The following is a 12,335-nucleotide window of genomic DNA, read 5'->3' as shown; positions in this document are numbered from 1 at the left end:
CCGATATTGTTCTATGTACAATCCTTGTTTTATTGATTGCATGTAATATTCTCATTTTCTGAGATTGTGGATTTGGGGTTTTCATGAGCTGTAAGCCATAATCATCACAATGATGACAAATCACAGCTTGAACTATCTTGCTTTGCATGTAATGAGTCTATCTCATATATTAGTTTCACCTTTTAAGTTGCATCACTGAAATAAATGAACTTTTGCACCATATTCTAATTTTTCGAGTTTCACCTGTAGAGGCTCTTACCTCAAGCTATTGACTACCTAAAACATCAGGGGCCCCTGACGATCCCTTATGACAGCGAAACGCGTTGGCTGAAGCTACCGTGTGTGACATCGCACGCAAAGATTGCGGCCATCTTGTTGGTTTGAAACTTTTCACTACTGATGATATGCCTGTTATACTGTAAATAATGTGTGTATGGAGTTTATAATGAACGTCTAAGCACTTTTACTACTACACCATGTGTCCGCTTTGTTTATCCTTTTTATTTGTATGGTGTGGGGACTTGAATTGTAACTTGGAGCAATCCTCTGTGAATGAAGGATACCTGCCATCTACAGTCATCGTAGGATTTGGTTGGAGCCTGGTGATGCCTATTGATCATTTAAGCGCTGTTTGACCGCTTATATCTTGGGTGGTCAGTAGCTCGGTCAGGGGTGGACTGACCATTCGAGCACTCGGGCACTACCCAAGGGCCCGGGGTCAGTAGGGGGCCCCATGAAATACCCCTGGTACCTTTTTTATAGGCTTTTTCGGGTTTGCTTTGAGTTTGGGCAAGGACACAGGGGCCCCATGATCCCCTATTGCCCGGGGGCCCCGTGATTTGTCAGTCCGCCCCTGCTCGGGGTAAAAGGCTGTATGTGCTGTGGTGAAGGATTTCTTTATTTTCTTGGCACTATCCCATGGCATTTTTTACATAGCTGAGGAGCCTTTTTATAAATACCTTTACTGATCACTTTATATGCAGTGCTGTGAAGGACTCTTTTCATATATATTTCATGTTTAGGAGTAAATGCTGCATTTTTATTTTATTACAGGTTTGATATTTGTTGCCTACAAACTGTGCTAGCTGCTTTTGTGATATATATATATATATATATATATATATATATTTTTTTTTTTTGTTACACCACTTCCCGTCCGACCCATGTACATAAACATCTGGATGAGAGTAGTGCAGTAGTGAGTGGCCGTTTATAAATGTCCTCCCGCATTCCCTGCCTGTGCGCGCTCCCTGGGAGCACGCGGCACCACGATCCAGTGCCCGCTGTATCCACCGATCTCTGTACATGATTGGCCAATCAGTGATCACATGAATAGTAGTAAGCAAGATATCACTTCTGACATCATTGCTTACTACGTGTGAAATCTGTGAATGATCACAGAGGTCACATGGAATAAAGCTATTCAGAACAGCCTTGTACCATGTGACAAGCTGTGACCAATCACAGCTCTCAGTATTTCTCAATGGCTGCAAGAATGCTGTCAGAGAGAAGGAGAAATGATTGCTTTTTACAGCCTTTATGGGTGTAAAAGCAATCAGTGTAAAAAAAAAAATAAAAATCTTCATCACCCCCCACAAGTAGTACAGTGTCACTATACTGCTAGGGTGACAGTGTGTTTAAAAAAAAAACATAAATAATATAAAAAAATAAAATCAAAATGTAAAAACGTTTTTAGAAAAATAATTTTTGGTTATAAACTAATTTAGGTTTTTTTTTTTTTTTACTAAAAAGATAATTGAATACATTTTGGCCAAGATTTATGAAGAAAGATTATTTATTTGCAAATTTAAAAAAGAAAAACACTTGTTTTTTCAAAATATTTCGACTTTTTCATTTATATAGCAAAACAGATAAAAATCCCAGTGGTGAATAAATACCACCAAAATAAAGTTTTATCTGTCTCAAAAAAATGCTTAAAAATTCATATGGGTACAATGTTGCATGACCGCGCAATTGTCATTCAAAGTGTGATAGCGCTGAAAGCTGAAAATTGGCCTGGACAGGAAGGGGGTGAAAGTGTCCGGACGTGAAGTGGTTAAAGCACAGGTGAATTTATATTGCGATTAATAATTAAGTTTGTTTTGTTTTTTGTTGTTTTCTATTTATGCCCACGTGGTAAATAATGATAATGTTTTATACTTGCACTGCGTGCTACTCCGCTCCAGGGCACGGCTCTAATCATTTATGTCGGGGTATAAAGTAGCGGGATGAAAGACGGTACACAAGACTTTTGTTTACAGAGCTTATTGCAGGCGCTGCCACCCCCTCCATTGCCCACAGTCTGTCCTGCCATTACAGCACAATGCCAAATGAAGTCATTAGAAGGTGAATTTCAGTTTGTTTGCACAACAGATTACCTTAGTCATGGTTTCCCGGTCTGATAATGTTTAACTTGTGAAATCTAATTTTTATATGCGGCTGACTTGGCCGGTCCTTTTCATTGTCGCAGACCTGGTTGCCATGTTGTTCATTAAAAGGAGATTTCCAGTCACCATATGAAGTACACTTTACTGGAATTAAAGATTTGTGCGTAGCAAGGTGAGCGTAAAACAGAGGGCACTAAGAAGGCCAACGTAACATTTTGCACTTCGAAGCAGAGCTATAGTGGTTGTAATGATTTTGGGATGTACCCATGGGAGAAATCACTTTGGTGTACATAAATCTGACCTATTAATGTTTTACCCCCTTCCAGTCCAGACACTTTCCCCCCCTTCCAGTCCGGACACTTTTACCCCCTTCTAGTCCGGACACTTTTACCCCCTTCTAGTCCGGACACTTTCACCCCCTTCCAGTCCGGACACCTTCCCCCCCTTCCAGTCCGGACACTTTTACCCCCTTTCAGTCCGGACACTTTTACCCCCTTCTAGTCCGGACACTTTCCCCCCCTTCCAGTCCGGACACTTTCCCCCCCTTCCAGTCCGGACGCTTTCCCCCCCTTCCAGTCCGGACGCTTTCCCCTCCTTCCAGTCCGGACGCTTTCCCCCCCTTCCAGTCCGGACGCTTTCCCCTCCTTCCAGTCCGGACGCTTTCCCCCCCTTCCAGTCCGGACACTTTCCCCCCCCTTCCAGTCCGGACACTTTCCCCCCCCTTCCAGTCCGGACACTTTCCCCCCCTTCCAGTCCGGACACTTTCCCCCCCCCTTCCAGTCCGGACACTTTCCCCCCCCCTTCCAGTCCGGACACTTTCCCCCCCCCTTCCAGTCCGGCACTTTCACCCTCTTCCAGTCCGGACACTTTCCCCTCCTTCCAGTCCGGACGCTTTCCCCCCCTTCCAGTCCGGACGCTTTCCCCCCCTTCCAGTCCGGACACTTTCCCCCCCCCCTTCCAGTCCGGCACTTTCACCCCCTTCCAGTCCGGCACTTTCACCCTCTTCCAGTCCGGACGCTTTTCCCTCCTTCCAGTCCGGACGCTTTCCCCTCCTTCCAGTCCGGACGCTTTCCCCCCCTTCCAGTCCGGACGCTTTCCCCCCTTCCAGTCCGGACGCTTTCCCCCCCTTCCAGTCCGGACACTTTCCCCCCCTTCCAGTCTGGACACTTCCCCCCCCTTCCAGTCCGGACACTTTCCCCCCCCCCTTCCAGTCCGGCACTTTCACCCTCTTCCAGTCCGGACACTTTTACCCCCTTCCTGTCCAATCCAATTTTCAGCTTTCAGTGCTATCACACTTTGAATGACAATTGCGCGGTCATGCAACACTGTACCTATATGCATTTTTTAGCATTTTTTTGAGACAGATAAAACTTTATTTTGATAGTATTTATTCACCGCTGGGATTATTACTTTTTTTGCTATGTAAATGAAAAAGTCCAACAAAGTTTTAAAGTGTTTTTCTTATAAAATTTTTGAAATAAATAATATTTCATCATAAATCTTGGCCAAAATTTATTCAGTTATCTTTTTAGTAAAAAAAAATAACCCAAATTAGTTTATAACCAAAAATTATAATGTTTATGTTATTTTTATATATATATATATATTTTTTCATACTGTCACCCTAGCAGTACACTGTACAACTTGTGGGGGGTCATGAAGATTTTTTTTTTTACACTGATTGCTTTTACACCCATAAAGGATGTAAAAGCAATCATTTCTCCTCTCTGGCTGCATTCTTGCAGCCATTGAGAAATACTGTGAGAGCTGTGATTGGTCACAGCTTGTCACATGGTACAAGGCTGTTGTGAATAGCCTTGTACCATGTGACATCTGTGATCATTCATGTCAGAAGTGACATATTGCTTACTACTCTGCATGTGATCCCGTATGACAATCGGTGTTCCATTGTGTCCGGAGGACACAGCTGGCACCGGATCGCGGTGCTGCGCGCTCCCAGGGAGCACACACAGCTTGAAAATGCGGGCACCGTTTATGAACGGCAACCCGCCCCTGGACTGCCACCGTCCGACCAATTAAACACAGCGGCCAGACGGCAAGTGGTTAAGATCCTTGTTTCTGCTTATTTATTACAGGTACTTATATAGCGCCATCAATTTGCGCAGCACTTTATATATATATATATTGTACATTCACATCAGTCCCTAACCCTCAAGGGGTGTACAATCTAAGGTGCTTATAATTTGTAACTACATCAATCTTCCCCCCAGCCCGCACACCACCCCCCATTGACTTCTCCATCACATCCAACAACGCCATCATCAAACCCGCCCTGCAGGCCTGAGTACTGGGTGTCATTCTGGACTCCAACCTATCCTTCCAGCCCCAAGTCCAATCTTTAACAAACTCGTGCAGACTCCACCTCCGCAACATCGCCAAAATCCACACGTTCCTAACGCCAGAAACCACTAAACAGCTCATCCACTCCCTCATCATATCACGACTCGACTACTGCAACTCCCTCCTCACTGGCCTGCCTCGCTGCTGGCTATCCCCGCTTCAGTCGGTCCTGAATACAGCGGCCAGACTCATCCACCTTACCAACCGCTCCATCTCCGCCATCCCCCTCTGCCAATCCCTCCACTGGCTTCCGATTGCGCAACGGATCAAATTCAAAATCCTAACACTGACGTACAAAGCTGTCCACCATACTGCCCCGAACTACATCACCGACCTAATATCCAAGTACCGCCCAGCACGCACACTCCGCTCCTCACAAGACCTCCTTCTCTCTAGTTCCCTGGTCTCCTCCTCCCATGCCCGCCTCCAGGACTTCTCCAAGGTGTCACCCATCCTCTGGAACTCCCTACCCCAACCCATCAGATTATCACCTACTCTCCTCTCCTTTAGGCGCACCCTGAAAACCCATCTCTTCAGGGAAGCCTACCCCACCCCCTGCTAACTTGCCGACCTCCTCCACTCTTCCTACCACTCCATCCCCCACAGCTATCTCCTCCTGTGCCACCATCCCCTCCCTCCTAGATTGTAAGCTCGAAAGAGCAGGGCCCTCAATCCCCTCATGTTTTGCATTGTATTGGTATTGTTCTGTCACATGTTCTGTCCCCCTTTGTAATGTACAGCGCTGAGAGAACTATTGGCGCTTTATAAATACTGTATAATAATAATAATTCCTTTAGATTGTAAGCTCCACGAACCGGGCCCTCCTATTCCTTCTGTACTGAAATGTATTGTATTGTCTCCCGTTATATTGTAAAGTGCTGCGCAAACTGTTGGCGCCATATAAATCCTGTATAATAATTTGTGGGGGCAGCTATATGTGCTCAATACTTTTACAGGTTCTGCTTCATTCTGTGTCTGCCTGGTTCTCTTTGTTTGAGAACTCCCATACAGTAAAATTGCCCTTGAAACTTTTGGCAAAAGTTGCACCAGACAAAAGTGTGACATTCTAAAAAAAAAAATAGAAACTTTTATTCAAATACATGATTAAAACCTGTTAACATAAGAATCAAAGAAAGATACATACTTGTGAACATGTATACATGAGAAAACGATCGATTGGAATCCCTACGCATTTCGTGAAGCAACGTTTACTTCTTCAGGGCACATTTTTTTTTTGGCATTCACCACAGCACACTTCATCTGTAGGCAAAGTGCAATGGATTGCCATTCAAATGGATGGCTCCCAATCGCAAACCGCATTTAAAATGTGTTAAACAGGAGTACTAAAAAAATGAAAGCTATATTTTTAAGAGCCCCAGGCAGAATAAAAGTCACTAGTGAATTTAATATTAGACCATTATGGGCATATGGGGAGTATTTTTGTGTATTTTTTGTTGTATTGGCCAAAATGTGTTTCAGGCCCTCACCTTTGTTGGGCATTTTGCTGCCTTTACTTTTCACTTCTCTACCTTTTGATATGTACAGTGGATATAAAAAGTCTACACACCCCTGTTAAAATTTCAGGTTTCTGTGATGTAAAAAAAATGAGTCAAAGATAAATAATTTCAGAACTTTTTCCACCTTTAATGTGATCTATAAAAAGTACAACTCAGTTGAACAACAAACTGAAATCTTTTAGGTGAAGGGAAGTAAAAAAAAAAAACCTAAAATAATATGGTTGCATAAGTGTGCACACCTTAAACTAATACTTTGCTGAAGCCCCTTTTGATGTGATTCCAGCACTCAGTCTTTTTGGGTATGAGTCTATCAACATGGTACATCTTGACAGAAATATTTGCCCACTCTTCCTTGCAAGAACACTCCAAATCTGTCAGATTGCGAGGGCATCTCCTGTGCGCAGCCATCTTCAGATCACCCCACAGATTTTCGATCAGATTCAGGTCTGGGCTCTGGCTGGGCCATTCCAAAACTTTCATCTTCTGGTGAAGCCATTCCTTTGTGGATTTGGATGTATGCTTTGGGTCGTCATGCTGAAAGATGAAGTTCCTCTTCATGTTCAGCTTTCTAGCAGAAGCCTGAAGGTTTTGTGCCAATATTGACTGGTATCTGGAACTGTTCATCATTCCCTGTACCTTGACTAAGGCCCCAGTTCCAGCTGAAGAAAAACAGCCTCAAAGCATGATGCTGCCACCACCATGCTTCACAGTGGGTATGGTGTTCTTTTGATTTTGAGGGGACTATAAAGACACGGATGAAAAAAGTAGGTGCTGTGATGTAAATTGGGGGTGGGGGTGGGAGACTGATGTGCAGAAGGGGGACTGTGGATACGGTTGTAGGAAGGGGACTGTGATATAAATGTGGGGGACTGTGATGTGATTGGATGTGAGCCGTCATACAAACATGTGATTCGGACCTCTGCTGGCAGAAAATTGTACTGACCGGCCCTGAGTTTTAATTCGATACCTCTGGTTCACAGTTATGGTGGGCTCACAGCTGTGCCTTCACAAAGGAACTTTATCTCAACATCTTCAGTTGTTGGGCTTAAAAATATATGCTTGTATCCGCTCCTAATTGCTTTATTTTACCCTGTAAACCTGAATGCTCCTTTAAATGTTTCTCACTCATTAGAGGCCGCACAGGAGTAAATCTCATTATATAGATTTACTGATAAAAAAAAGGGGAAATTTGGAACACGAATCTACAGTCGTTGTGATGATCCCAGAGGTGGGAGCAGGGGGGGGGAGAGCCTGTGTCCTGTTTTTGTGGGTCATTTTTAGAGGAGCTCTATAGATGGTGTCTGGCTGTGTTCTAGGCACCCCATGGTCATGCTTCGTTTGTATTGTTCGTGGAATACATTGTCCCATTTCCTCGCACAGCTCTGGGAAACCTACTCATCACAGGTGGTTAAATTGTTTCACAGACACGATGGAGCAGCTGCTGAAGAAGTTTGTGACCCGACATCTCTGGAAATTTGGCAGAACATTGCCTTAAAGCAGAAGTCCAGCAAAAAAAAATAAATATATAAATTGTTTTACCTGTTGAAAGATTTTTTTTTAATTCTGTTCAGGTGCTCCTGTAATCCAGGTTATTCAGCTTAGAGCTGTTGAGGTCCATTTACCAAATCAGAGCTCTTCGCAGGTTGGCGTTTTGGTTCTGCCTGTGTAATATTTCACCAGGCTTTCACTGTAAGGCCAAATGTAAACGGGATGTTTGGAGAACACTTCTAAACGCTGGACATTGACAGCAGGAAAATGAAGGTTAAAAAAACGTCCGTTTTGCCGCATTTGCGTTTATGTGCATTTGCGTTTAGAAGCGGTTTTTAAAGATAAGCACAGGAGAACCTCCCAATGCCCAGAATGCACTGGAAAGTGGTAAATTATTAACTATTTCAGACTGTTTCAGAGAAATACAGAGAGTAGAAGCAGAGACAGCAGTATGTGTTGAGATTAGCTTAGGTGTGAGTTGCTCATTAACATTTCTTTTCCAAGGGTGTGAAGGTGTCTGCTGGAGGGAGTCATTATGGCCACCTGGCAGGGGGTCTTCATGAGGAATTTGAGGTGTGAATGGTCATTAACATATCTTTTGTTTCCAAGGGTGGGAGAGGTCTGAGGTGTGAATTGGTCATTAACATATCTTTTGTTTCCAAGGGTGGGAGAGGTCTGAGGTGTGAATCGGTCATTACAAGGTGTGATAAGCTTGGTAGGAACATCCTGTGTTCAGTGTTTAATCCATTTGAGCACCTTAAAAATGCTTTGCATGCATTTTTCATGATGAAAAAAGGTTCTGGACAGCATCGGGAACTGGAAGAGTTAAAAAAAATGTTTAAAACGCAAACGTTTATTAACGCGATTTTCTGAGTTTACAAGCATTTTGCATTTGAAACGCTTATAAAATCGACGTCTGAACACAAGTTTGTTGTGTTTAAAAAAAACGAGTGTAAACTCAAATGCCTGTAAATGACTGTAAATGACGATGTGTACACGGACACATAGGAAAACATTAGGGAGAGTTCAGGGGCTGCTGAAAAAAATGCTGAACAGCTCCTGAACGTTAGCTTATCATCTGCAGTGTACATGGAGCCCTAAAGGTCTGTGTCGCAAACATGGCTTTACCAAGAAGTCCTGGGAATACCAAAAGCTATTCAAGCAGATGAAAAGTATCAGTTATAGCCATTGCTCTACCAATGATATTCTTTTATGAAGAAAATGGTGTTCTACATGTGGTTTTGTATCAGTCATGTTACTGCTATCCCTTTTTTTTTTTCTAATCTCCGGGGCAAGGGCTGTTGGCTGGCAGTTACATCTCTTCCACTGGTGTCTTCACCCAAGCTGGCGCTTTTCTAAGAACGAATTTACACAAGGCCATCTGTACCTTGCCCAAGCATGTTGACCCCCCCAATGGCGAGTTCATTTGACTAGTGTTAACATTCCATACTATACTCGGCCTTGGTTCAGAACACTGTGCCTTGGGCCACTTTAAAGTGGTGCTAAAGGCTTAAAGTGATATTAACTCCTTGACCTCCGGAATATTTACCCCCCTTCATGATCAGGCCATTGTTTGTGATATGGCGCTGTGTCACTTTAACTGACAATTGCAGGACCATGCAATGCTGTACATAAATGAATTTTATATAATTTGTTCCCCACAAGTAGAGCTTTCTTTTGGTGGTACCTTGACCTACGAGTTTAATTCTTTCCGTGGCCGAGTTCGTAGCCCAATTTGCTCGCACATCAAATCAATTTTCCCCATTGAAAATATTTAAAATGCTCTTAATCTGTTCCAACCCTCAAAATGACACCCCATATTTTTATGTTTCATGTTATTAAATAAGGAAAATACATTTCTAAATAACAACTATTGTATAGAAACATAATAGAAAGAGTATGTAAAGATATAATAAGGTTTTATACAGTGTACTTACCTTGGAGGTGAGACGACTTGAGCTAACGAAGACGCTGGCGGAGGTGGGGATAGACGGAGGAGGATGGAAGACTTGTTTTTTGCTATCACTACTGTACACTACGTGTCCCTAAACTTAATTGCTACTTCACAATTGTTTTTTTCTTATTTTCTTTTTAATTGTTTACTTTTTCTTCTTTTCTTATCTTAATTTTCGTCACTGTCTTCGCTCTCACTAGTTCTTGGCTTTTTTGCCACACTTTCCTCACTTTCAACTAAAGGCCTTTTCTTAACCTCCCTGGCGGTATTCCCGAGTGTAGCTCGGGGTAAAATTTGAGTACCAAGAGCGGTAACCCCGAGCTACACTCGGGCTTACCATGCGGCGTTGCTCTGGGGGTCCCTGCAGCACTTACCTTTTCCTTCGCTCCCACGATGTGTCCCCTGCAGCGTCCCCGGCCATCTCCTCCGGCCGATGCCGGCATTCGGCTTCTGTGTTCCGGTCCCTGTGATGTCAGGACGTACGGGCGCCGGAACCGGCGGCAAATTTGATATTTTTAAAAAATGTCATTTTTGCTGTTATTGCTGTTTCAATGCATTTCACATACATTTTGTCCCGAGTGCTTTGTCCGGCGCCCTGCCTGCATTTTGACTGTTCTTTCTGCCTGGAAACTTAGAAAAGTCCATGGCGTCCAAAAAGCGTCCCTTTACGTCAAAAGCGGTTTTAGACCGGCTAGAGAACAGCGATAGTAAATCAGAACCACTTGCAGAATTGAGTGATAATGATTCGTGGGGGAAATTCCTCATCAGACACTGAAAACGATTTTGCGACTTTGCTCAGCGATGTGCGAATTTGCCTCTGTATTTCAAATTTCAGTGTTTTTTGGTTTGATTATATTATTGAATTAAATTTATTATTATTATATTATTATTTTTTATGATTATTATATTATAATTTCGCGTTTCAAATTGTAACATACCCGGGATGTTTACTAGATTCTTGTTCGTACAGATTTCAGTGAGTTATTCCTAAAAATTACAGGCCTACAATAAAAAACTACATATTTCCATGCAAATTAATGATACCGCGTTCAGCACAAAAAATAGAAAAGAATCATACCGCCGAGGAGGTTAATAAACCTATCCAAGGAGGTCTGTTTCATTCTCCGACGTCCAGAACTTAGAAATTATTTTACCACCTTTGGCTGGCGTTATAACCTTAACCTCTTGCCGTCCGCCTGCTGTTTATAAACGGCAGAGACGGTGGCACTCCAGGGGCGGGTTGCCGTTCACAAACGGCACCCGCCTTTTCTAGCTGTGCACGCTCCCTGGGAGCGCGCAGCACCGCGATCCGGTGCCCGCTGTGTCCTCCGGACACAGTGAAACACCGATCGTCGGACGGGACCTCTGTACGAGGTCCCGATCATGTGATCACTGATTGGCGAATCAGTGATCACATGCAAAGTAGTAAGCAAGATGTCACTTGTGACATCATTGCTTACTACGTGTGAAATCTGTTAATGATCACAGAGGTCACATGGTACAAGGCTATTCACAACAGCCTTGTACCATGTGACAAGCTGTGACCAATCACAGCTCACTTGGTACTTCTCAATGACTGCAAGAATGCAGACAGAGAGAAAGAGAAATGGTTGCTTTTACATCCTATATGGGTGTAAAAGCAATCAGTGTAAAAAAAAAAAAAAAAATCTTCATCACCCCCCACAAGTAGTACAGTGTCACCATATGTAAAAAAATAAATAAAAAATAATAATATAAAAAAAATAAAATAATGTAAAAAAAATGTTAAAAAATTATAATTTTTGGTTATAAACTAATTTGGATTTTTTTTTTTACTAAAAAAATAACGGAATAAATTTTGGGCAAGATTTATGATGAAATATTATTTATTTGCAAAATGTTATTAAAAAAAAACACTTTTTTTCAAAATTTTTGGACTTTTTCATTTACATAGTAAAAAAAATAAAAATCCCAGCGGTGAATAAATACCACCAAAATAAAGCTTTATCTGTCTCAAAAAATGGTAAAAAATTCATATGGGTACAGTATTGCATGACCGCGCAATTGTCATTCAAAGTGTGATAGCGCTGAAAGCTGAAAATTGCCCTGGACAGGAAGGGGGTGAAAGTGTCCGGACAGGAAGTGGTTAAGCAACTCCTTCTGCTTAAAATAGTGCAGATTGTAGATGTTGAATGTTCATACTGCCTGGCCAAGTCCTTTACTCGCATACCTTGTTCATGTTTCTCGATAATTTCACGCTTTAATTCAATGGACATCATCCTCCTCTTCTCAGCATTGTCACTAGCACTTACTTTCTTGGGAGACACGGTACAAGAAAGTTAGAGGTAAACACGTGACGAGAACGTGAGAAGAACGAGAGCGCGTGTTGGAGGCGTGTCTCGGAGGCTGGGAGATGCTCACTACGCCATCTAGCAGCGGCGTCTCGAGCTCGCACCTCAATTTTTTGCTCGCGTAACAAAGCAAAAAAGTTGACCGAGTGACGACTCGTACTTCGGAAAACTTGTACATGAATGCACTCGTAGGTCAAGGTACCACTGTATTTGATCACCTCGGGGGGCTTTTATTTTTTGCTCTGTACATGACTTTTTTTCTCTTTTTTAAAGCAATATTTTTTACTTTCAGCTATAT

General features: G+C 42.7%; 1 protein-coding gene across 1 annotated transcript in view; it reads left to right on the top strand.

Annotated features, from left to right (window-relative positions):
- Window positions 1-12,335, top strand: part of LOC149451919 (exocyst complex component 6B-like) — a 159,281-nt gene that overhangs the window by 66,313 nt on the left and 80,633 nt on the right. The gene's annotated exons all lie outside the window — the stretch shown is intronic.

The sequence above is a fragment of the Staurois parvus genome, unplaced genomic scaffold, assembly GCF_062004578.1.
Source record: "Staurois parvus isolate SC_StPar_1 unplaced genomic scaffold, SC_StPar_1.0 ptg000507l, whole genome shotgun sequence".
In the NCBI taxonomy this organism is placed as follows: Eukaryota; Metazoa; Chordata; class Amphibia; order Anura; family Ranidae; genus Staurois; species Staurois parvus.
Note: the sequence above shows the minus strand (reverse complement) of the source record. Positions and strands in the feature narration are given on the sequence as shown.